Source organism: Pristiophorus japonicus, chromosome 9 (assembly GCF_044704955.1).
Source record: "Pristiophorus japonicus isolate sPriJap1 chromosome 9, sPriJap1.hap1, whole genome shotgun sequence".
In the NCBI taxonomy this organism is placed as follows: domain Eukaryota; kingdom Metazoa; phylum Chordata; class Chondrichthyes; family Pristiophoridae; genus Pristiophorus; species Pristiophorus japonicus.
Window position 1 is genome coordinate 207,544,366 of NC_091985.1, and position 23,262 is coordinate 207,567,627.

The window sequence follows — 23,262 nt, forward strand, 5'->3', positions numbered from 1 at the left end:
TATTTACTCTGACTGAGAGGAGCGTGACTGCCCCCTAGAGCAGAAGGAATTAGGGCAGCTCAGGGTTAGACACTGAAAATACTGCACCCCACAGGGACATCACTTACTGTCCCCTCCCTGGGGCAGCTCAGGGTGAGAGATTGAACATAATGCATCCCACAGGGATGTCTCATACTGCCCTCTCCCTGGGGCATCTCAGGGTCAGACACTGAACATACTGCATCCTACAGGGACATCACACACTGCCCTCTCCCCGGGGTAGCTCAGAATCAGAACTTAGAATGGGAAGGGGCGGATCCAGTTGTCATGGTCCATGTAGGAATCAACAACATCGGTAGGACTAACAGTGAGGTTCTGCTGAAACAGTTTGAAGAGTTGGAGTCCAAATGAAAAAGCTGAACATCAAAGTTAATAATCTCCAGATTGTTACCTGAGCCACACACCTATTGGTCGAGGGATAAGCAGATTAAAATGTTAAATACGTGGCTAAAAGAGTGGTGTAGAAGGCAGGAGTTTTGCTTTATGGGTCACTGGCACCAGTACTGAGGAAAGAGGGAGCTGTTCCATTGGGATGGGCTCCACTTGATCTGGGCAGGAACCAGTGTCCTGGCAAATCAAATAACTAGGGCAGTAAACAGGGCTTTAAACTAATGAAGGTGGGGGAGATTCAGGGAAGTGTACAGAATGGTTTAGATACAGAGTAAAAGCAACAAATTACATGTCAAGGCGCTAGAGCAGAGCAGGGTTTGGTGTAAGAATAAGCAGAGTGGGTCAGGAAGGGACAGAGAGACTAACAAAGGTAATAGGGCATTACTGACAAAGAAGAAATCAAGGAAACAATTTTAGAAAACGAAAACTAAAGGCACTATATCTGAATGCACAAAGAATTCTCAATATAATAGATGAATTAATAGCGCAGACAGAAATTAATAGGTTTGATCTAATAGCCATTATGGACACGAGGTTGCAAAATGACCACAGTTGGGAACTAAATATTCCAGGATACGTAACTTTTAGAAGAGATAGCAAAATGGAAAAGGAGGAGGGGTAGACCTGATAATAAAGGATGGGATAAAGACAGTAGAGGAAAAGAATCTTAGCTCAGAAAATCAAGAAGTAGAATCATTGTGGGTGGGGCTAAGAAACAGCGAGGGCAGAAAACATTGGTGGGCGTTCTTTATAAGCCACAAACTGCAGTGGTAATGTAGGGCACAGTATAACTCAGGAAATTAGAGCTGCATGTAACAAGATAATACAATAATCTGCATACAGACTGGGCAAACCAAATTTGCAGTAATAGTGTGGAGGATGAATTCATGGAAGGTATACAAGATGGTTTTCTAGATCAGTATGTTGAGGAACCAACTAGATAACAGATTATTTTAGATCTAATATTATGCAATAAGAAAGGTTAATTAATAACCTTGTAGGAAAGTGGCCCTTTGGGAAGAGTGACCATAATTATATAGAATTTTACATTAAGTTTGAAAATGATTTAGTTAACATAGAAACATAGAAAATAAATGCAGGAGTAGGCCATTTGGCCCTTCGAGCCTGCACCGCCATTCAATGAGTTCATGGCTGAACATGCAACTTCAGTACCCCATTCCTGCTTTCTCGCCATACCCCTTGATCCCCCTAGTGAATTGGCTTCAACAACTTTCTGTAGTAGAGAATTCCACAGGTTCACCACTCTCTGGGTGAAGAAGATTCTCCTCATCTAGGTCCTAAATGGCTTACCCCTTATCCTTAGACTGTGACCCCTGGTTCTGGACTTCCCCAACATTGGGAACATTCGTCCTGCATCTAACCTGTCTAAACCCGTCAGAATTTTAAATGTTTCTAAGAGATCCCCTCTCATTCTTCTGAACTGCAGTGAATACAAGCCCAGTTGATCCAGTCTATCTTGATATGTCAGTCCCGCCATCCTGGGAATTAGTCTGGTGCACTTTCGCTGCACTCAATAGCAAGAATGTCCTTCCTCAAGTTAGGAGACCAAAACTGTACACAATACTCCAGGTGTGGCCTCACCAAGGCCCCGTACAACTGTAGTAACCCTGCCCCATACTCAAATCCCCTCGCTATGAAGGCCAGCATGCCATTTGCCTTCTTAACCGCCTGCTATACCTGCATGCCAACCTTCAATGACTGATGTACCATGACACCCAGGTCTCGTTGCACCTCCCCTTTCCCTAATCTATCACCATTCAGATAATAGTCTGTCTCTCTGTTTTTACAACCAAAGTGGATAACCTCACATTTATCCACATTATACTTCATCTGCCAAGCATTTGCCCACTCACTTAACCTACCCAAGTCACTCTGCAGCATCATAGCATCCTCCTCGCAGCTCACACTGCCACCCAATTTAGTGTCATCCGCAAATTTGGAGATACTACATTTAATCCCCTCGTCTAAATTATTAATGTACAATGTAAACAGCTGGGGCACCAGCACAGAACCTTGCGGTACCCCACTAGTCACTGCCTGCCATTCTGAAAAATATCCATTTATTCCTACTCTTTGCTTCCTGTCTGACAACCAGTTCTCAATCACGTCAGTACACTACCCCCAATCCCATGTGCTTTAATTTTGCACATTAATCTCTTGTTGAAAGCCTTCTGAAAGTCCAAATACACCACATCAACTGGTTCTCCCTTGTCCACTCTACTGGAAACATCCTCAAAAAATTCCAGAAGATTTGTCAAGCATGATTTCCCTTTCACAAATCCATGCTGACTTGGACCTATCATGTCACTTCTTTCCAAATGCGCTGCTATGACATCCTTAATAATTGATTCCATCATTTTACCCACTACCGATGTCAGGCTGACCGGTCTATAATTCCCTGTTTTCTCTCTCCCTCCTTTTTTTAAAAAAGTGGGGTTACCTTGGCTAACCTCCACTCCATAGGAACTAATCCAGAGTCTATGGAATGTTGGAAAATGACTGTCAAGGCATCCGCTATTTCAAAGGCCACCCCCTTGAGTACTCTGGGATGCAGACCATCAGGCCCTGGGGATTTATCGACCTTCAATCCCATCAATTTCCCCAACACAATTTCCTGACTAATAAGGACTTCCCTCAGTTCCTCCTTCTTACTAGACCCTCTGACCCCTTTTAAATCCGGAAGGTTGTTTGTGTCCTCCTTAGTGAATACCGAACCAAAGTACTTGTTCAATTGGTCTGCCATTTCTTTGTTCCCAGTTATGACTTCCCCTGATTCTTCCTGTAGGGGACCTTCGTTTGTCTTTACTAACCTTTTTCTCTTTACATATCTATGGAAGCTTTTGCAGTCCATTTTAATGTTCCCTGCAAGCTTCCTCTCGTACTCTATTTTCCCTGCCCTAATCAAACCATTTGTCCTCCTCTGCTGAGTTCTAAATTTCTCCCAGTCCCCTGCTATTTCTGACCAATTTTTATGCCACTTCCTTGGCTTTAATATTATCCCTGATTTCCCTTGATAGCCACGGTTGAGCCACCTTCCCTTTTTTATTTTTACGCCAGACAGGGCTGTACAATTGTTGTAGTTCATCCATGCGGTCTCTAAATGTCTTCCATTGCCTATCCACTGTCAACCCCTTCAGTATCATTCGCCAATCTTTCCTAGCCAATTCACGCCTCATACCTTCAAAGTTACCCTTCTTTAATTCTGGACTATGGTCTCTGAATTAACTGTTTCATTCTCAATCCTAATGTAGAATTCCACCATATTATGGTCACTCTTCCCCAAGGGGCCTCGCACAATGAGATTGCTAATTAATCCTCTCTCATTACACAAGACCCAGTCTAAAATGGCCTTCCCCCTAGTTGGTTCCTCGCCATATTGGTCTAGAAAATCATCTCTTATGCACTCCAGGAAATCCTCCTCCACTGTATTGTTTCCAGTTTGGTTAGCCCAATCGATATGCATATTAAAGTCACCCATGATAACTCCTGCACCTTTATTGCATGCACCCCTAATTTCCTGTTTGATGCCCTCCCCAACATCACTAGTACTGTTTGGAGGTCTGTACACAACTCCCACAAGCGTTTTCTGCCCTTTGGCTCCACCCATACCGATTCCACATCATCCAAGCTAATATCTTTCCTTACAATTGCATTAATTTTCTCTTTAACCAGCAATGCCACCCCGCCTCCTTTTCATTTCTGTCTATCTTTCCTAAATGTTGAATACCCCTGGATGTTGAGTTCCCAGCCTTGGTCACCATGGAGCCATGTCTCCATGATGCCAACCACATCATATCCGTTAACTGCTATCTGCACAGTTAATTTGTCCACCTTATTCCGAATACTCCTCGCATTGAGGCACAGAGCCTTTCTAAGACACTTTGACCCTTTAGAATTTTGCTATAAAGTGGCCCTTTTTGTTTTTTGCCTTGGGTTTCTCTGCCCTCCCCTTTTACTCATCACCTTTCTGTCTTTTGTTTCTGTCTCCATTTTGCTTCCCTCTGTCTCCCTGCATTGGTTCCCATCCCCCTGCCATATTAGTTTAACTCCTCCCCAACAGCATTAGCAAAGACTCCCCCTAGGACATTGGTTCCGGTGCTGCCTCGGTGCAGACCATCCGGTTTGTAATGGTCCCACCTCCCCCAGAACCGGTTCTAATGCCCCAGGAATTTGAATCCCTCCCTGCTGCACCACTGCTCAAGCCACGTATTCATCTGAACTATCCTGTGATTCCTACTCTGACTAGCACGTGGCACTGGTAGCAATCCTGAGATTACTACTTTTGAGGTCCTACTTTTTAATTTAGCTCCTAGCTCCTTAAATTCGTCTCTTAGGACCTCATCCCGTTTTTTACCTATATCGTTGGTACCAATGTGCACCACGACAACTGGCTGTTCACCCTCCTTTTTCAGAATGTCCTGCACCCGCTTCGAGACATCCTTGACCTTTGCACCAGGGAGGCAACATACCCTCCTGGAGTCTCGGTTGCGGCCACAGAAACGCCTATCTATTCCCCTTACAATTGAATCCCCTATCACTATCACTCTCCCACTCTTTTTCCTGCCCTCCTGTGCAGCAGAGCCATCCACAATGCCTTGAACTTGGCTGCTGCTGTCCTCCCCTGATGAGTCATCCCCCCCAACAGTACTCAAAGTGGTGTATCTGTTTTGCAGGGGGATGACCGCAGGTGACCCCTGCACTACCTTCCTTGCACTGCTCTTCCTGTTGGTCTTCCATTCCCTATCTGGCTGTGGACACTTTACCTGCGGTAAGACCAACTCGCTACACATGCTAATCATGTAATTCTGAAACTAGGATATTAAATCTAAACAAAGTAAACTCTAGGTATGAGGGTGCGGGAGTCCTCCCTTTATTTATTGGGGACTTGGCCTGGAGGGTGTTGCATGGAACAGTTCCATACAATAAGTTTTAAGGTCGGTTCACGGACTCCCAGGCCACCTGCAATTTCTGCGGTCTGGAGGACTCCATGTTCCACATCTATGTTGTATGTGTGAGGTTGCAGCTCCTTTTCCAATATTTGAAGGGGCTGCTCCTCAAGTTCTGGCTGCACTTCAGTCCCACACTCCTGATCTTTGGGCACTGTGTGGAGGGGAGCGGGAAGGTCCGAAGGACTCCTCGAAGGATTGCTCCTGGGCATGGCCAAGGTGGCCATCAACTGGTCCAGGCAGTGGGCAGTCGAGGGGGTCGTTCAGCCCGACTGCCTGCCTCTCTTCTGTGGTTACATCTGAGCCAGGGTGTCCCTGGAGATGGAGCACGCGGTGTCCACCGGGACACTCGCGGCCTTCTGCGAGAGGTGGGTGCCGGAGGGACTGGAGTGCATCATCACCCCCAGTAACCAAATTTTACTTTGAACTACGTAATGTCTAAAGTTTCATTTGTTTAAGTTTGTCAGTTTAATCAGGGGGCACTTGTATTGATGTTACTACAAAAATAGTTGTAGGTATAAGGGAAGAGTTGGTTCAGGTAGTTTGGGAAACTATATTGAAAGGTATGACAGCAGAAAAGGAATGGCTAGCATTTAAAGGATGAATACATAATTTACAACAAACATGCATTTCTTTAAGGCAGGCACAAAACCCCCCTCATGAATAGTGGTCCAACTGTGGCCAAGAAAAGAAATTAAAGATAGTATTAGATGAAAGTAAGATGCTTATAATGTTGTCAAAAAGAGCAGTAAGCCTGGGAAGATTTTAGAATTCAGCAAAGGTGGACCATGAAATTCATAAAGAAACGGAAACTAGAATATGAGAGTAACCTATCGAGAGACAAAATAACAGACTGCACAAGGTTCTATAGGTATGTAAAAAAAGGAAAAGATTAGCAAAAGTAAATATGGGTCCCCTACAGGATGAGACAGGAGAAATTATAATGGGGAACAAGGAAATGGCAGAGAAATTAAACACATACTTTGTGTCTGTCTTCACGGAAGAAGGCGCAAAAAAATTGCCAGCACTACTGGAGAACCCAGGATCCAGTGAGAATGGGGAACTAAAAGAAATTAGTATTAATCAAAAAATGGTACTGGAGAAATTAATGGGACTGAAAGCCAATAGATCTAATGGCCTACATCCTAGATTATTGAATTGGTAGCTATAGAAATAGTGGATGCATTGGTTAACATCTTCCAAAATGCCATAGATTCTAGAACAGTTCCCATGGTTTGGAAGGTAGCAAATGTAACTGGGCTATTTAAGAACAGAGGGAGAGAGAAAACTGAGAACTACAGACCAGTTAGCCTGACATCAGTAATAGGGAAAATGCCAGATCCTATTATTAAGGATGTGGTAACAGGCACTTGGAGAATAATAATATGATTGGGCAGAATTAACACGGCTTTATGAAAGGGAAATTATGTTTGACAAATCTGTTAAGGGTTTTTTGAGGTTGTAATTAGCAGAACAGATAAGGAGGAACCAGTGGATAGGGTGTATTTGGATTTTCAGAAGGCATTCGATAAGGTGCCACAAGAGGTTATTAAACAAAATTAGGGCTCAAGGAATTGGAGGTAATACTCGCATGCATTGAGGATTAGTTAGCAGACAGAAAATGATTAGGAATAAATGGTTCATTTTCAGGTTGGCAGGCTGCAACTGGTGGGATACCACAAGGATTGGTGCTTGGGTCTCATTAATTCACAATATATATCAATGATTTTGATGAGAGGATCAAATGTTATACAGTTGGAAGTCTCTGGTCCGGCAGCCTTGGGACCTGGCCGGTGCTGGAGAATTTTCCAGACCTCGGGAGGTCAGCTGCTGACAGCAACCTGGACGTGTTCTGTGCATGCATGGGGAGAGAAGCGGTGGTGTGGGAAGAGAAGAGGAGCGGGGAGAGAAGCGGCGGGGAGGAGAGCGGTGGCGGCAGAGTGGAGAGCTGTGGGGGGGGCAGGTGGGGGGAGAGAGCGGGAGGAGAGCGGTGGGGGGGGGGGGTGCGACGGAAGACCCATGGCAGGGGAACACGGTGATGGGGGAGTGTGGTGAGGCGGGGGAAAACGGTGGCAGTGGGGGGGTAGGTGTAGAGCCGGGTGGGGGACGGAGAGTGGTGGTGGCAGCGGGGGGGGGGGGGGGGAAAGAGGTGGAGAACGGGGTAGAGGGCGGAGTGCAGTGGTGCAGTGGGTGGGGTGCTGGAGAGAGACAGCCTGGGGCGAGGCCTAGCTTTAGTGCCCCAGTCAGCCGCCTGCCCTTCCCTTTCCATTCCTTGCCTGACCCGCTTACCTCAATGATCAGCATCATTATAGGCAATCCCTCGAATCGAGGATGAATTGCTTCCACGCCAAAAAGAGATGAAGTCACAGGTGTTTCAATGAAGGACCTAATATTCCAGATCCCAGACCACATCTTGAAGGGTGGGAGATGCCTGTGCGTGGATTATTTTTAACGTGTGGTGGCCGTTGCACACCAGCCACCACACAGGCTTCACAGAGCTAGGTCTTGATCCAGTGGCAAGGATTAAGCAAGACAACTGGAGACCAGCTCTGCTGCAAGGACCTAATGCGCACACATACCGCTGTGTGGATGGACCCACGCTGCCCCTGGGCCCTCACCTCTTCTGGGCCTGTACTCACGTCTCTCCTGGGTCCCGATCTTGTCCCTCTACGAAATCTCGCCGCTCCTTTGCCCGACTTCACCGTTCCAGCTAGCCTTGACCACACTGCAATCAGCGACAAGGATTTGGGTGACGTCAAATCCAATCGCCCTTTTCACAGCTTCAATGAACAGCACAGGACACCACCCACGCCAGGACTGTTGTTAGTCAAGGAATGTTTCCAGAGTAAAGAGACCCGGACTGGAGAGATACAACCTGTATATCCACGTTTGCTAATGATACAAAGCTAGGTGAAATGCAATTTGTGAGGTGGGTACAAAGAGGCTTCAAGGGGATATAGACAGGCTCAGTTAGTTGGTAAGAATATGACAAATGGAATATAGTGGAGAAATGTGAAGATATCCACATTGGTAGGAAAAATTGAAAAGCAGAGTATTTTTAAATGCTGAGAGAAGTTGGTGTTCAGAGTCATGGGTGTCTTTGCACAAGAATCACTGAAAGTTAACAAACAATCAATTAAGAGAGCAAATTGTATGTTTGCATAAGAACATAAGAAATAGGAGCAGGAGAAGGCCATATGGCCCCTCGAGCCTGCTCCACCATTTAATACGATCATGGACTAAGGTCCACTTCCCTGCCTGCTGCCCACAACCCCTTATACCCTTATCGGTTAAGAAATTGTGTATCTCTGTCTTAAATTTATTCAATGACCCAGCTTCCACAGCTCTCTGAGGCAGTGAATTGCACAAATTTACAACCCTCTGAGAGAAGACATTCCTGCTCATCTAAGTTTTTAATGGGCGGCCCCTTATTCTAAGATTATGCCCCCTAGTTCTTGTCTTCCCTATCAGTGGAAACATCCTCTCTGCATCCACCTAGTCAAGCCCCCTCATAATCTTATACGTTTCAATAAGATCACCTCTCATTCTTCTGAATTCCAATAAGTAGAGGCCCAACCTACTCAACCTTTCCTCATAAGTCAACCCCTCATCTCCAGAATCAACCGAGTGAACCTTCTCTGAACTGCCTCCAAAGCATGTATATCCTTTCTTAAATATGGAAACCAAAACAGTATTCCAGGTGTGGCCTCATCAATACCCGGTACAACTGTAGCAAGACTTCCCTGCTTTTATACTCCATCCCCTTTGCAATAAAGGCCAAGATTCCATTGGCCTTCCTAATTACTTGCTGTACCTGCATACTAACCTTTTGTTTTTCAAGCACCAGGATCCCTACGTCCCGCTGTACTGCAGTACTTTGCAATTTTTCTCCATTTAAATAATAACTTGCTCTTCGATTTTTTTCTTCAAAGTGTATAACCTCACACTTTCTAACATTGTACACTATCTGCCAAATTTTTGCCCACTCACTTAGCCTGTCAATGTCCTTTTGCAGATTTTTTGTGTCCTCTTCACACATTGCTTTTCCTCCCATCTTTGTATCATCAGCAAACTTGGCTACGTTACACTGGGTCCCTTCATCCAAATCGTTAATATAGATTGTAAATAGTTGGGGTCGCAGCACTGATCCCTGTGGCATCCCACTAGTTACTGATTGCCAACACGAGAATGAACCATTTATCCCAAATCTCTGTTTTCTGTTAGTTAGCCAATCCTCTATCCATGCTAATTGTTGTGTATGGAGAAAGACTCAGACTGAATACTGTGAGCTCAAATTAACGTGTGACCTTAGTCTTTTATTGCAGGTCTCCAGAGTGCCTCTCCAACCTGTGAAGCCTTCTTAAATACCTGTGCTCCCAAGGGATTATGCAATCCCTTGGGACTCCGGGGAATGAGCCCTCTGGTGGCTGTACAGAGTAAATACAAGTCCACATATATAACAACATTCCCCTCCCCCACCTCCCCCCCCCCACCCCCAAAGTCAATAGTGTAACTATTTACAATGTGAGTCGATCTGGGGCCTTTCTTGCCCTGGTTGATCATCTCGGTGTGAAAGCTGGTGTTGTTGAATCATTTGTTGGGCTCTCGCTGGGCTGCTGTGGATGATGGGTTCTGCTTCGTGGTCAACCATGGTGTCGGTTGCCAGTGGCATGTGTGTTGGGGGATCAAAAAAGGTAGGGTCCAAGGTGGGTTGCTCAGGGTAGTCCGTGAATCTGAGTTTGATTTGGTCCAAGTGTTTCTGGTGAATGAGTCCATTTGAAAGTTTGACCCGAAACACCCTGCTCCCCTCTTTGGCCACGACAGTGCCGGGAAGCCACTTGTGACCTTGTCCATAATTTAAAATAAATACAGGATCATTGATTTCAATCTCGCATGACACATTTGTGCTATCATGGTATGCACTTTGTTGAAGCTGCCTGCTCTCTACCTGTTCATGTAGATCGGGGTCAACTAAAGAGAGCCTTGTCTTTGAGTGCTCTTTTCATGAGCAGTTCAGCAGGTGGGATCCCAGTGAGTGAGTGGGGTCTCATGCGGTAGCTAAGCAGGACTCGGGATAGGCGAGTCTTTAGTGAGCCTTCAGTTACCCTCTTCAAGCCTTGCTTGATGGTTTGAACTGCTCTCTCTGCCTGACCATTGGATGCTGGTTTAAACGGGGCAGATGTGACATGTTTGATCCCGTTACGGGTCATGAATTCTTTGAACTCCGCACTAGTAAAACATGGCTCGTTGTCGCTCACCAGGACACCGGGTAAGCCATGTGTGGCAAACATGGCCTGCAGACTTTCAGTAGTGGCAGCGGACGTGCTAGCCGACATTATCTCACATTCAAACCACTTGGGGTATGCGTCTACAACCACAAGGAACATTTTACCCAAGAGCGGGCCTGCATAGTCGATGTGTGCCCTAGACCACGGTTTGGAGGGCCAAGATCATAAACTTAGCGGCGCCTCCCTGGGTACATTCCTTAACCATGAACATGTATTACACCTGTGAACGCAGGACTCTAAGTCTGCATCGATACCGGGCCAACACACATGGGACCTGGCTATCGCTTTCATCATTATGATGCCTGGGTGGGTACTGTGGAGGTCATTGATGAAGGTGTCTCTGCCCTTCTTGGGGAGCACTACTCGATTGCCCCACAGAAGGCAGTCTGCCTGTATAGACATTTCATCTTTGTGCCGTTGGAATGGCTTTATCTCTTCCTGCATTTCCACAGGAGCTGGACCAGCCCCCGTGAAGCACACAGCTTTTGACTAGAGATAATAAGGGGTCCTGGCTTGTCCAGGTTTTAATCTGCCAGGCAGTGACAGGTGATTACTCACTCTCAAATGCTTCCATAGCCATGGCTAAATCTGTGGGCTGTGCCATTTCCACCCCTGTCGTGGGCAATGGCAGCCTACTGAGAGCATCGGCACAGTTTTCTCTGCCTGGCCTGTGGTGGATGGCATAGTTGTATGCAGACAAACATGAGCGCCCATCTCTGGATGTGGGCTGATGCTTTGGTATTTATCCCTTTACTCTCAGAAAACAGGGATATAAGTGGCTTATGGTCAGTTGCCAATACGAATTTTAGCCCAAATGGGTACTGATGCATTTTCTTTATCCCATAAACACACGCTAACGCTTCTTTTTCAATCATGCTGTAGGCTCTTTCAGTCTTAGACAGACTCCTGGATGCAGTTTCCCAAAATCATTAGCTTGTTGCAATACACATCCGACGCCATATGACGACGCATCACATGCTAGTACCAAATGCTTACATGGATCATACAACACAAGCAATTTGTTTGAGCATAACAATTTTCTCGCTTTCACAAAGGCATTTTCTTGGCTTTTGCCCCAAACCCATTCACCCCGTTTTCATAGTAAGACATGTAGTGGTTCTAGCAGGGTGCTGAGACCTGGTAAGAAGTTACCAAAGTAGTCCAAGAGTCCCAGAAATGACCACAGCTCCGTCACGTTCTGTGGCCTCGGTACGTTCTCGATTGCCTCTGTCTTCACGTTGGTGGGCCTGATGCCATCCGCCACAATCCTCCTTCCCAGGAACTCCACTTCAGATGCAAGGAAAATGCATTCGAGCATTTTAACCTGAGTCCCACGTGATTGAATCGACTAATAACCTCCTCCAGGTTCTACAGATGCTCAACTGTGTTCCAAAATGTGACCAAGATGTCGTTCTGGAAGAGCACGGTGTGCGGGACCAACTTCAGTAAACGTTCCATGTTTACCTGGAATATCGCTGCTGCTGATTGGATTCCAAACGGGCACCTGGTATAATCAATAAGACCTTTGTGCATGTCAATGCAGGTGAGGGCCTTCGATGATTCCTCTAGTTCCTGTGTCATGTTGGCTGAAGTCAGATCTTGCTTCGTGAACGTCTTTCCTCCCGCCAGCATTGCAAAGAGGTAATCGGCTTTTGGTAATGGGGATTGGTCCTGCAGGAAGAAATGATTGATAGTTACTTTGTAATCGCCACAGATTCTGACGGTGCCGTCTCCCTTGAGGACTGGGACAATAGGATTGGCCCACTCACTGAACTCGATCGGTGAAATGATGCCCTCTCGTTGCAGCCGGTCTAGCACGATCTCTACCCTTTCTCTCATCATGTACGGTACTGCTCTCGCCTTGTGATGGATGGGTCATGCCCTCGGAATTAGGTGAATCTGCACTTTTGCTGCTTGGAATTTCCCAATGCCTGGTTCAAACAGTGAAGGAAATTTGTTTAAGACCTGGGCACACGAAGTGTCATCAGCGGGCGATAGCACTTGGAAGTCATTCCAGTTCCAGCGTATCTTTACCAACCAGTTCCGGCCGAGCAGCGTGGGACCATCGCCCGGTACCACCCAGAGTGGTAACTTGTGCACCGCTCCATCATAGGAGACCTTTATGGTTGCACTGCCGATTACAGGAATCAGTTCCTTTGTGTAAGTTCTTAGTTTCGAATTGGAGTTAAGACTGGCCTTGAGGTCTTGTTGCACCACAACCTTTCGAAAGTCCATTTAGTTCAACATTCAGCATTATCGGGGGACAATTCGTGGTGAATGTGTGTACCCCAGGTACCTCTGCCTCCTCTATCTGAGACTCTGTTTAGACATGATCCTCCTCTGCAACATGGTGGTTTTCAGGTTTACCAGGTTTAGCAGCTCGCCTGCACAGTCGTTGGAGGTGTCCCATTGTTCCACAGCCCTTGTAAACATATCCTTTGAATCGGCATGAATGGAAACTAAGATCACCCCTGCAGCGCAAACAAGGTGTTAATGGTCTTGCATTCATCACCCTTGATGGTGGACTCTGAGACATCTGCGGACGTGTAGCTACAGGTACGTGTGACCTGCTCTGTATTTTATGATTCGAAAACAACATCACTTTGTTCACAGTACTTGTAGCAGCAGTTGTGTGCTAAGAGATTTGCTTAGTATTGTCACTGGTGGCAATGAATGCCTGGGCTATCGCTATGCCTTACTCAAGGCTGGGGTCTCTACAGTCAAAAGTTTGTGAAGTATGGTTTCGTGGCCACTGCCAAATATGAAAATGTCTCTGAGCATGCGCTCCAAATGTTCTTCAAATTCTCAAAGTTCTTCAATGCCTCTTAGTTCAGTGATATAACTCGCCACTTCCTGGCCTTCAGAACTTTTGTAGGTGTAGAACCAGCACCTCGCCATCAGAATGCTTTCCTTCAGGTTCAAATGCTCTCAGACCAGTGTGCACAAATCGTCGTATGATTTCTGCATGGGTTTCGCTGGAGTGAGCAGATTCTTCATGAGGCCATACGTTGGTGACCCACAGATGGTGAGGAGGATCTCCCTTCATTTGGCAATGCTCTCTTCCCCATCTAGCTCATTGGCCATGAAGTATTGGTAGAGTTGCTCCACAAAAGTTTCCCAATCATCTCCCTCCGAAAATTTCTCCAGGATGCCTACTGTTCTCTGCATCTTTGGGTTCGCTGTCTGTATCTCGTCGCCAGTTGTTGTATATGGAGAAAGAGTCAGACTGAATACTGTGAGCTCAAAGTAACGTGTGACCTTAATCTTTTATTGCAGGTCTCCAGAGTGCCTCTCCAAACTGTGAAGCCTTCTTAAATATCTGTGCTCCCGAGGGATTATGGGATCTCTTGGGACTCTGTGGAATGAGCCCTCTGGTGGCTGTACAGAGTAAATACAACTCCACATATATAATACTAATATATTACACCGAACCCCGTGAACTTTTATCTTGTGCAGTAACCTTTTATGTGGCACCTTGTCAAATGCCTTCTGGAAGTCCAAATACACCACATCCACTGGTTCCCTTTATCCACTCTGTTTGTTACATCCTCAAAGAATTCCTGCAATTTGTCAAACATGACTTCCCCTTCATAAATCCATGCTGACTCTGCCTGACCGAATTATGCTTTTCCAAATGTCCTGCTACTGCTTCTTTAATAATGGACTCCAACATTTTCCCAACCACAGATGTGAGGCTAACTGGTCTATAGTTTCCTGATTTTTATCTGCCTCCTTTTTTAAATAGGGGCTTTACATTTGCAGTTTTCCAACCTGCTCAGACCTCCCCAGAATCCAGGGAATTTTGGCCTTTATTACAAGATGATTTAAATATAAGAGTAAAGGTTTCTTACTGCAATTATATACAGTACAGTAGATACCTCAAATCGCTGTCGATATGCCACCAACAATGTCTCTGCAAGATCCTGCAAATCTCCTGGGAGGATAGATGCACCAATGTCAGTGCTGGAATACTGCGTGCAGTTTTGGTTTCCATATTTACAAAAGGATATATTTGTTTTGGAGGCAGTTCAGAGAAGGTTCACTAGGTTGATTCCGGGGATGAGGGGGTTGACTTGTGAGGAAAGTTGAGTAGGTTGGGCCTCTACTCATTGAAATTCAGAAGATTGAGATGTGATCTTATCGAAATGTATAAGATTATGAGGGGGCTGGACAGGATGGATGCAGAGAGGATGTTTCCACTGAAGGGGCGCGATCTTAGAATAAGGGGCTGCCCATTTAAAACAGAGATGAGGAGAAATTTCTTCTCTCACAGGATTATAAATCTGTGGAATTTGCTGCCTCAGAGAGCTGTGGAAGCTGGGATATTGAATAAATTTAAGACAGAAATAGACAGTTTCTTAAACGATAAGGGGATAAGGGGTTATGGGGAGCGGGTGGGGAAGGGAGCTGAATCCATGATCAGATCAGCCATGATCTTATTGAATGGCGGAGCAGGCTCGAGGGGCCGTATGGCCTACTCCTGTTCCTAAATCTTATGTTATTATGTTCCTGATCAGGCCAACATCATCAGCATCGAAGCACTGACCATACTCGACCAGCTCCATTGGGTGGGCCACATTGTCTGCATGCTGCACACGAGACTCCCAAAGCAAGTGCTCAACTCGGAACTCCTACACAGCAAGAGAGCCCCACGTGTGCAGAGGTAATGTTTCAAGGGCATCCTCAAAGCCACCTTGATAAAGTGACTGAGATGAGGAGAAGTTTCTTCACTCAGAGGTTGGTGAATCTTTGGAATTCTCTCTCCCAGAGGACTGTGGGATTTCAGTCGTTGTGTATATTCAACAGACATCGATATATTTTTCGCTATTAAAGGAACCAAGGGATATGGGGATAGTGCAGGAAAGTGGAGTTGAAGTTGAAGATCAGCCAAATGACCTACTCCTGTTCCTATTTCTTATCTTATGGTGACAGTAAGTAGCAGAATAGCAAAGGTAAACTGCAGGTGTGCAGGTACAACCCAGGGGTCAGTCCATCCAGTGACCAGAGCACACAGCTGGACATCACAAATTATCCAGTCCTCCATTGACATCAGCATCATGTTGGCTCAATTGCTAAAAATGGTTTCTCATTGGTTATCTGCAAAAAAAATGGAAAACAAAAGCTATAGCTGGTTATGAAATAGTCTTGGACTGGTTCTATGGTGAGCTGCAGTTCTCCACCTCCATTACATGAAGAGAGCATGACGTAATCTAACCGAGCACTTTGAGTTTCATTGATGCCACGATAGAAACAGTCTGTAATTTAGAGAGCCGAAATGTGGAAGGAGAAAGATCTTGCTATTTTCTATTTCTCTGTGTGTCTTCCATCTCTCCTGTCACCTCTCCTCAACCCATCTGCCCCCTTCTCCCTCTCTATCTGTTTCTCTCTTCCTTTTTTTTTCCTTTTTCTGATCAGCCAGCTCTCTCAATGACAGTCATCCATTTTCTATCCTTCTGTCCCTTTCTCTCTATGGTCTCCCCCTGGCGTGTGGCCCCGCCCTCTCAAACGCAGCCATACCAGGCCACAGTCCCTCAAAAAGGCAAAGTCAGGGCGGTGAGGGATCTTCTTATTCGTTAATGGAATAAGGACACCGCTGGCAAGGCCGGCATTTATTGGCCATCCCTAATTGCGGTGAACCACCTTCTTGAACAACTGCAGTCCGTTTAGTGAATATATTCCCGCAGTTCTGTTAGATAGGGAGAGACAGGATTTTGAACCAGCGACGATGAAGGAACGGCGATATATTTCGCAGTCAGGATGTTGTGTAACTTGGAGATGATGTTGTTCCCATGCGCCTGCTGTCCTTGTCCTTCTAGGTGCTGGAAGCGAGTTTCTGCATCTTGTAGACAGTACATGCTGCAGCCACGGTGCACTGGTGGAATGTTACCGAATAGACAAAAACAAGTCTGTTAAAACATATAAACAGCAATCACCAACAATCCCAGTTTGTAATGGTTCACATTAAGGACACACATGATATAATAACAAGGTATTGTTGTGTGTATTGTAACACATTGTAATGCCAGAGACCCGGAGAGTTTGGAGGCAACTTGATGAATGATCTGAGAATTGTGTTATGGGCAGGAGGTTAAGAGTGACCAATGGCTGTACTCCCGGAAGCGCTCATCCAGCTGTGTGGGGCAGAGGAAACAGACAGAAGGGCGGATATAAAATGACAGACTTTCCAATCTGGTGTCCATTCCATTATAACCACGTACCGCGACCTCTGCTGCAGACCCGGGGATCACAGGATGGGGAAAATAACAACCATCGCAAAGAAATGAAGGGACACCTGATCAGTGAACTCCTGCTAAACTAGGGGAGTGAGTAAGAGCTGGAACTCCAAATAGAGAAATACCACCGATTATAAAGTGTTCGATTCCAGAACGTACTGTTCACCGAGTTAAATCTGTGGGGCTACAGGCACAGGAGTAAAACTGTGAGTAAGGCCTCGATGGTTGTGACTGCTCCCATGAGACGCCGCAGTGGATCCCAGCAGAGGATCCGGCTGTAGATCCCCACAGACCATGCAAGGTACTGAAGGATTCCATCACGGCTCTTTAAAAAGAGGAAACATCCCCGATAAACCATTGTACACAAAGGGATAGTCCCAGAGATTCAGAACACATGGGAACAGCTCTTGGAGCCTGTCCACAGCTGAATGGGACCTTGAGGTCCGGTGTCGATTGGTGGAAATTCAGCGCCAGGATCAATTGCTCTGAGACTCTCCTCCCCGAATGCACTGATCTCCGGCCACTCTGAGCAAAGCCGAGCTTCTCCCCGCCACGGCCAGTGATTCCGGCAGGGGATGGTTTGTAAAGTTAGCTCATACCTCACCTGGGAGTGCGTGATCGTCACATTTACAGGGATTTCTGTCCCGTATTCATCCCATGCTGTCCATTGTGTGCTTCATTGGATGGTGTCAGAGGAGCTGCAGGCTGCTTTGACCACATGCTGTATCTGAGTTCGTTCTGCTTGATGAACGACTGCACAGTGAGATTTACTCTGCATCTGAAACGTGCTGTTTCTGACCTGGGAGTGTTTTATGGGGCAGTGTAGAGGCAGCTTTACGCTGTATGTAGCCTGTGCTGCACCTGCCCTGCACTGACAGGAGTTTGTAGAGGGACTTTTACATGACCTGGGAGTTTTGATGCGTAGTTAAAATGGGCTTTACACTGTATGTAAGCCAACCTGTACGTGACATGGGAGTGTTTGATGGGACAGGTGCAGAGCAGTGGTGGGCAAAATACGGCCCGTGGGCTATACCCGCCAAGTCATTCTATCAGGTCCGCTGGGTGGGACAGAAATAGAACGCGAGCCGGAGCTCGAGCTGTACATTCATCTATCCACTTTCACTTCGCATGGGTCAGAGACAGACCCGAACTGCAGCCAAGGAAAAACCATAGTAATACTTCATTCAAAATAATAATTCGCAAAATCGATTCGCCCCGGCCCGATTAAAATGTTCCGTTTCGTGAGCATGGGCGTCATGGCGGACGTATCTACCCAGAATGCACTGCGTACTAGAATATGCTCTATCCAATTTAGAGTGGGGTCATGGCTGTTCATCTCCACAGATCTTTTACTGAAGAAAGTGACCGGCGCTGCATCTTTCCTTTCCCGGTATCTATAGTATGACGGCAGGGGAGTTCTCATCTGGCACCAATTGGGACGGCATTAGTAATCCTTGCAGAGGGACATGAGGATGACTGAGGTGGGAAATTGTTGCTGACACAGGCTCTAAAGAGGGTGCAGTTCTGTTTCACAGCACTGATTCACAGAGGTTGCGACAGTCTTGGATCTGGCCTGGAGACGACGAAGGTTGAACAGGTTCCCACTGGTTCTGTAGTTTAGTTCCACTCCAGCGGGGAGCTTGTTGAATGTGAGGTGGAGCATTGCAGCGGAAGATCGAGAAGAGGCTTGGCGTGATGACGCAGCCCTGCTTGACCCCGGTCCGGACGTGGATTGAGTCTGTGATGGATCCGTTGGTCAGGATCATGTCATTGTGGAGCAGGAAGAGGATGGTGCTAAACTTTTGGGGGGGGCAGCCGAAACGGAGGAGGACGCTCCATAGACCCCGTGGTTGACAGTGTCAAAGGCATTTGTAAGGTCAAAGAAGGCCACGTGCTCTTCCCTGCATTTATCTCACAGCTTTCATTGCCAGCATCGAAGCACTGACCACACTCGACCAGTTCCGATGGGCCAGCCACATTGTTCACATGCCTGACACAAGACTCCCAAAGCAAGCGCTCTACTCGGAACTCTTACACGGCAAGCAAGCCCAAGATGGGCAGAGGAAACATTTCAAGGACACCCTCAAAGCCTCCTTGATAAAATGAAACATCCATACCTACACCTGGGAGTCCCTAGTCAAAGACCACCCTAAGTGGAGAAAGTGCAGCCGGGAGAGCGCTGAGCACCTCGAGTCTCGTCGCCGAAAGCATGCAGAAACCAAGCACAGGGCAGCGGAAGGAGCGTGCGGCCAACCAGACTCCCCACCCACCCTTTTCTTCAACGACCATCTGTCTCAGCTGTGACAGAGACTGTAATTCCCATATTGGACTGTTCAGTCACCTAAGAACTCACTTTTAGAGTGGAAACAAGACTTCCTCGATTTCGAGGGACTGCCTATGATGATGATGATGATTTACAGAGACCAGAAGCTACCACAACATTTTCAACTTACCCCCTCCAAGTCTATTACATTCTTCCTGAGATTTTGCTGTCCAGAACTCAGTGCTTTATATAGAAACATAGAAACAGAGAAAATAGGTGCAGGAGTTGGCCATTCGCCCCTTCGGGCCTGCACCACCATTCAATAAGATCATGGCTGATCATTCACCTCAGTACCTCTTTCCAGCTTTCTCTCCATACCTCATCCCTTTAGCTTTAAGGGCCATATTGAACTCCCTCTTGAATATATCCAATGAACTGGCATCAACAACTCTCTGCAGTATGGAATTCCACAGGTTAACAACTCTGTGAAAAAGTTTGCCTCATCTCAGTCCTAAATGGCTTACCCCTTATCCTTAGATTATATCCAGTGGTTCTGGACTTCCCAAACATCGGGAACATTTTTCCTGCATCTAACCTGTCCAGTCCCATCAGAATTTTATGTTTCTATGAGATCCCCTCTCATCCTTCTAAACTCCAGTGAATACAGGCCCAGTCGATCCAGTCTCTCCTCATATGTCCTGCCATCCTGTGAATCAGTCTGGTGAACCTTCGCTGCACTCCCTCAATAGCAAGAATGTCCTTCCTCAGATTAGGAGACCAAAACTGAACACAATATTCCACATGAGGCCTCACTAACGCCCTGTACAACTGCAGTAAGACCCCCCCTGCTCCTATACTCAAATCCCCTTGCTATGAAGGCCAACATACCATTTGCCTTCTTCACCACCTGCTGCAGCTGCCTGCCAACTTACAATGACTGATGTGCCATGACACCCAGGTTTCATTGCACCTCCCCTTTTCCTAATTTTCCACCATTCAGATAATATTCTGCCTTCGTGATTTTGCCACCAAAGTGGATAACCTCACATTTGTCCACATTATACTGCATCTGCCACGCGTTTGCCCACTCACCTAACCTGTCCAAGTCACTCTGCATCCTTTTAGCATCCTCCTCACAGCTCACACCGCCACCCAGCTTAGTATCATCTGCAAACTTGGAGATATTACACACAATTCCCTCATCCAAATCATTAATGTATATTGTAAAGAGCTGGGGTCCCAGCACTGAGCCCTGCGGCATTCCACTAGTCATTGCCTACCATTCTGAAAAGGATTCATTTATTCCGACTCTCTGCTTCATGTCTGCCGACCAGTTCTCTATCCACATCAGTACACTACCCCCAATACCATGTGCTTTAATTTTGCACATCAATCTCTTGTGTGGGACCTTGTCAAAGGCCTTTTGAAAGTCCAAATGCACTACATCAACTGGTTCTCCCTTGTCCACTCTACCAGTTGCATCCGCAAAGAATTCTAGAAGATTTGTCAAGCAGGATTTCCTTTTCATAAATCCATGCTTACTTGGACCGATCCTATCACTGCTTTCTATGTGCTGCTATTTCATTTTTAATAGTTGATTTCAACATTTTCCCCACTACCGATGTCAGGCTAACCGGTCTATAATTACCCGTTTTCTCTCTCCCTCCTTTTTTAAAAAGTGGTGTTACATTAGCTACTCTCCAGTCCATAGGAACTGACCCAGAGTCGATAGACTGTTGGAAAATGATCACCAATGCTATTTCTGGGGCTACTTCTTTAAGTACTCTGGGATGCAGACCATCAGGCCCCGGGAATTTATTGGCCTTCAATCCCATCAATTTCCCTAACACAATTTCCTGCCTAATAAGGATTTCCTTCAGTTCCTCCTTCTCACTAGACCCTCGGTCCCCTAATACTTCCGGAAGGTTATTTGTGTCTTCCTTCGTGAAGATAGAACCAAAGTATTTGTTTAACTGGTCCTCCATTTCTTTGTTCCCCATTATAAATTCACCTGAATCTGACTGCAAGGGACCTACATTTGCTTTCACTAATCTTTTTCTCTTCACATATCTATAGAAACGTTTTCAGTCAGTTTTTATATTCGCAGCAAGCTTCCTCTCATTGTCTATTTTCCCTCTCCTAATTAAACCATTTGTCCTCCTCTGCTGTATTATAAAATTCTCCCAGTCCTCAGGTTTGCTGCTTTTTCTTGCCAATTTATATGCCTCTTCCTTGGATTTAACACTATCCTTAATTTCTCTTGTTAGCCACGGTTGAGCCACCTTCCCCGTTTTATTTTTTACTCCAGACAGGGATGTACAATTGTTGAAGTTCATTCATGTGATCTTTAAATGTTTGCCATTGCCTATCCACTATCAATCTTTTAAGTATCACTCACAATCTATTCTAGCCAATTCATGTCTCATACCATTGAAGTTACCTTTCCTTAAGTTCATGACCCTAGTCTCTGAATTAACTGTGTCACTCTCCAACTTAATAAAGAATTCTACCATATTATGGTCACTCTTCCCCAAGGGGCCTCGCAAAACAAGATTGCTAATTAGCCCTTTCTCATTACACATCACCCAGTCTAGGATGGCCAGCTCTCTAGTTGGTTCCTCGACATATTGGTCTAGAAAACCATCCCTAATATACTCCAGGAACTCCTCCTCCATCGCATTGCTACCAGTTTGGTTAGCCAATCAATATGTAGATTAAAGTCGCCCATGATAACTGCTGTACATTTATTGCCCGCATCCCTAATTTCTTGTTTGATGCTGTCCCCAACCTCACCTTAGATGGAGTCTATCTAAGGCTCCACGCGCCACAGGCAAAATGCCTTGCCCATTGTATTCCAGATTCCTCGAGATGAATGACAACATTCGTTTAGCCTGTTTGATTCCTTTTTTCACTGTCTACCTGCATTTAGAAAGTCATTTACCTGGGCACTTAAAACCCCTTTCTCCTCCACAGCCCCTAGCTTCCCACCATTTAGAAAATACTCTGATCTATCTTTATGAGGTCCAAAGTGGATCACCTCACTCTTGCCCATGTTAAATTCCCCCTTCCACTGTTTTTACTGCTCACTTAATCTCTCTATGTTCCCTTTGCTGCAATGATATGTCTTAATGCAATTATATAGGACCCTGGTAAGATCACACCTGGATTATTTTGTACAGTTTTGGTCTCCTTACCTAAAGAAATACATACTTAAGAACATAAGAATTAGGAGCAGGAATAGACAATTCAAACTCTCGAGCCTGCTCCGCCATTCAATGAGATCATGGCTGATCTTCTACTTCAACTCCACTTTCCTGCATTGTCCCGATATCCCTTGATTCCCTTAATATTCAAAAATCTATCGATCTCTGTCTTGAGTATAGTAAAACAATACGCCTCCACAGCCCTCTGGGGGAAAGAAGGCCAAAGATTCACTACCCTCTGAGTGAAGAAGTTTCTCCTCATCTCTGTCATGAATGGCCGACCCCTTATCCTGAGACTGTGACCCCTGGTTCTACACTCCCCAGCCAGAGGAACCATCCTCCTTGCATCTACCCTGTCAAGCAAGCCTTGTAAAAATGTTGTATGTTTCAATGAGATCATCTCTCATTCTTCTATACAGAGAATGTAGGCCTAGTCTACTCAATCTCTCCTCTGAGGGCAATCCCCCCATCCCAGGAATCAGTCTGGTGAACCTTCGTTGCACTCCCTCTGTGGCAAGTATATCCTTCCTTCGTTAAGGAGACCAAAACTGTACACAGTACTCCAGATGTGGTCTTAGCAGGGCCCAATATAATTGCAGTAAGATGTCTTTACTCTTGTACGCAAATCTTCATGTAATAAAGACTAACATACTATTTGCTTTCTTAATTGTTTGCTGTACCTGCATGTTAACTTTCAGTGATTCGTGTACAAGGACACCATGGTCCCTTTGAACACTAACATTTCTTTCACGATTTAAAAAATAGTCTGCTTTTCTGTTTTTCCTACCAAAGAGGATAACTTCAAATTTCTCCACATAATATTCCATTTGCCATGTTCTTTCCCATTTACTTAACCCCTCTATATCCCCTTAAAGCCTC

The 23,262-nt window shown here is 45.8% G+C and overlaps 1 protein-coding gene and 1 pseudogene across 1 annotated transcript in view; both read left to right on the forward strand.

Annotated features, from left to right (window-relative positions):
* The window catches only part of LOC139273549 (zinc finger protein 850-like), a 700,279-nt gene that overhangs the window by 281,219 nt on the left and 395,798 nt on the right, over window positions 1-23,262 (forward strand). The window lies entirely within an intron of this gene.
* LOC139274090 (zinc finger protein 585A-like) overlaps window positions 1-23,262 on the forward strand; it is a 152,798-nt pseudogene that overhangs the window by 1,466 nt on the left and 128,070 nt on the right.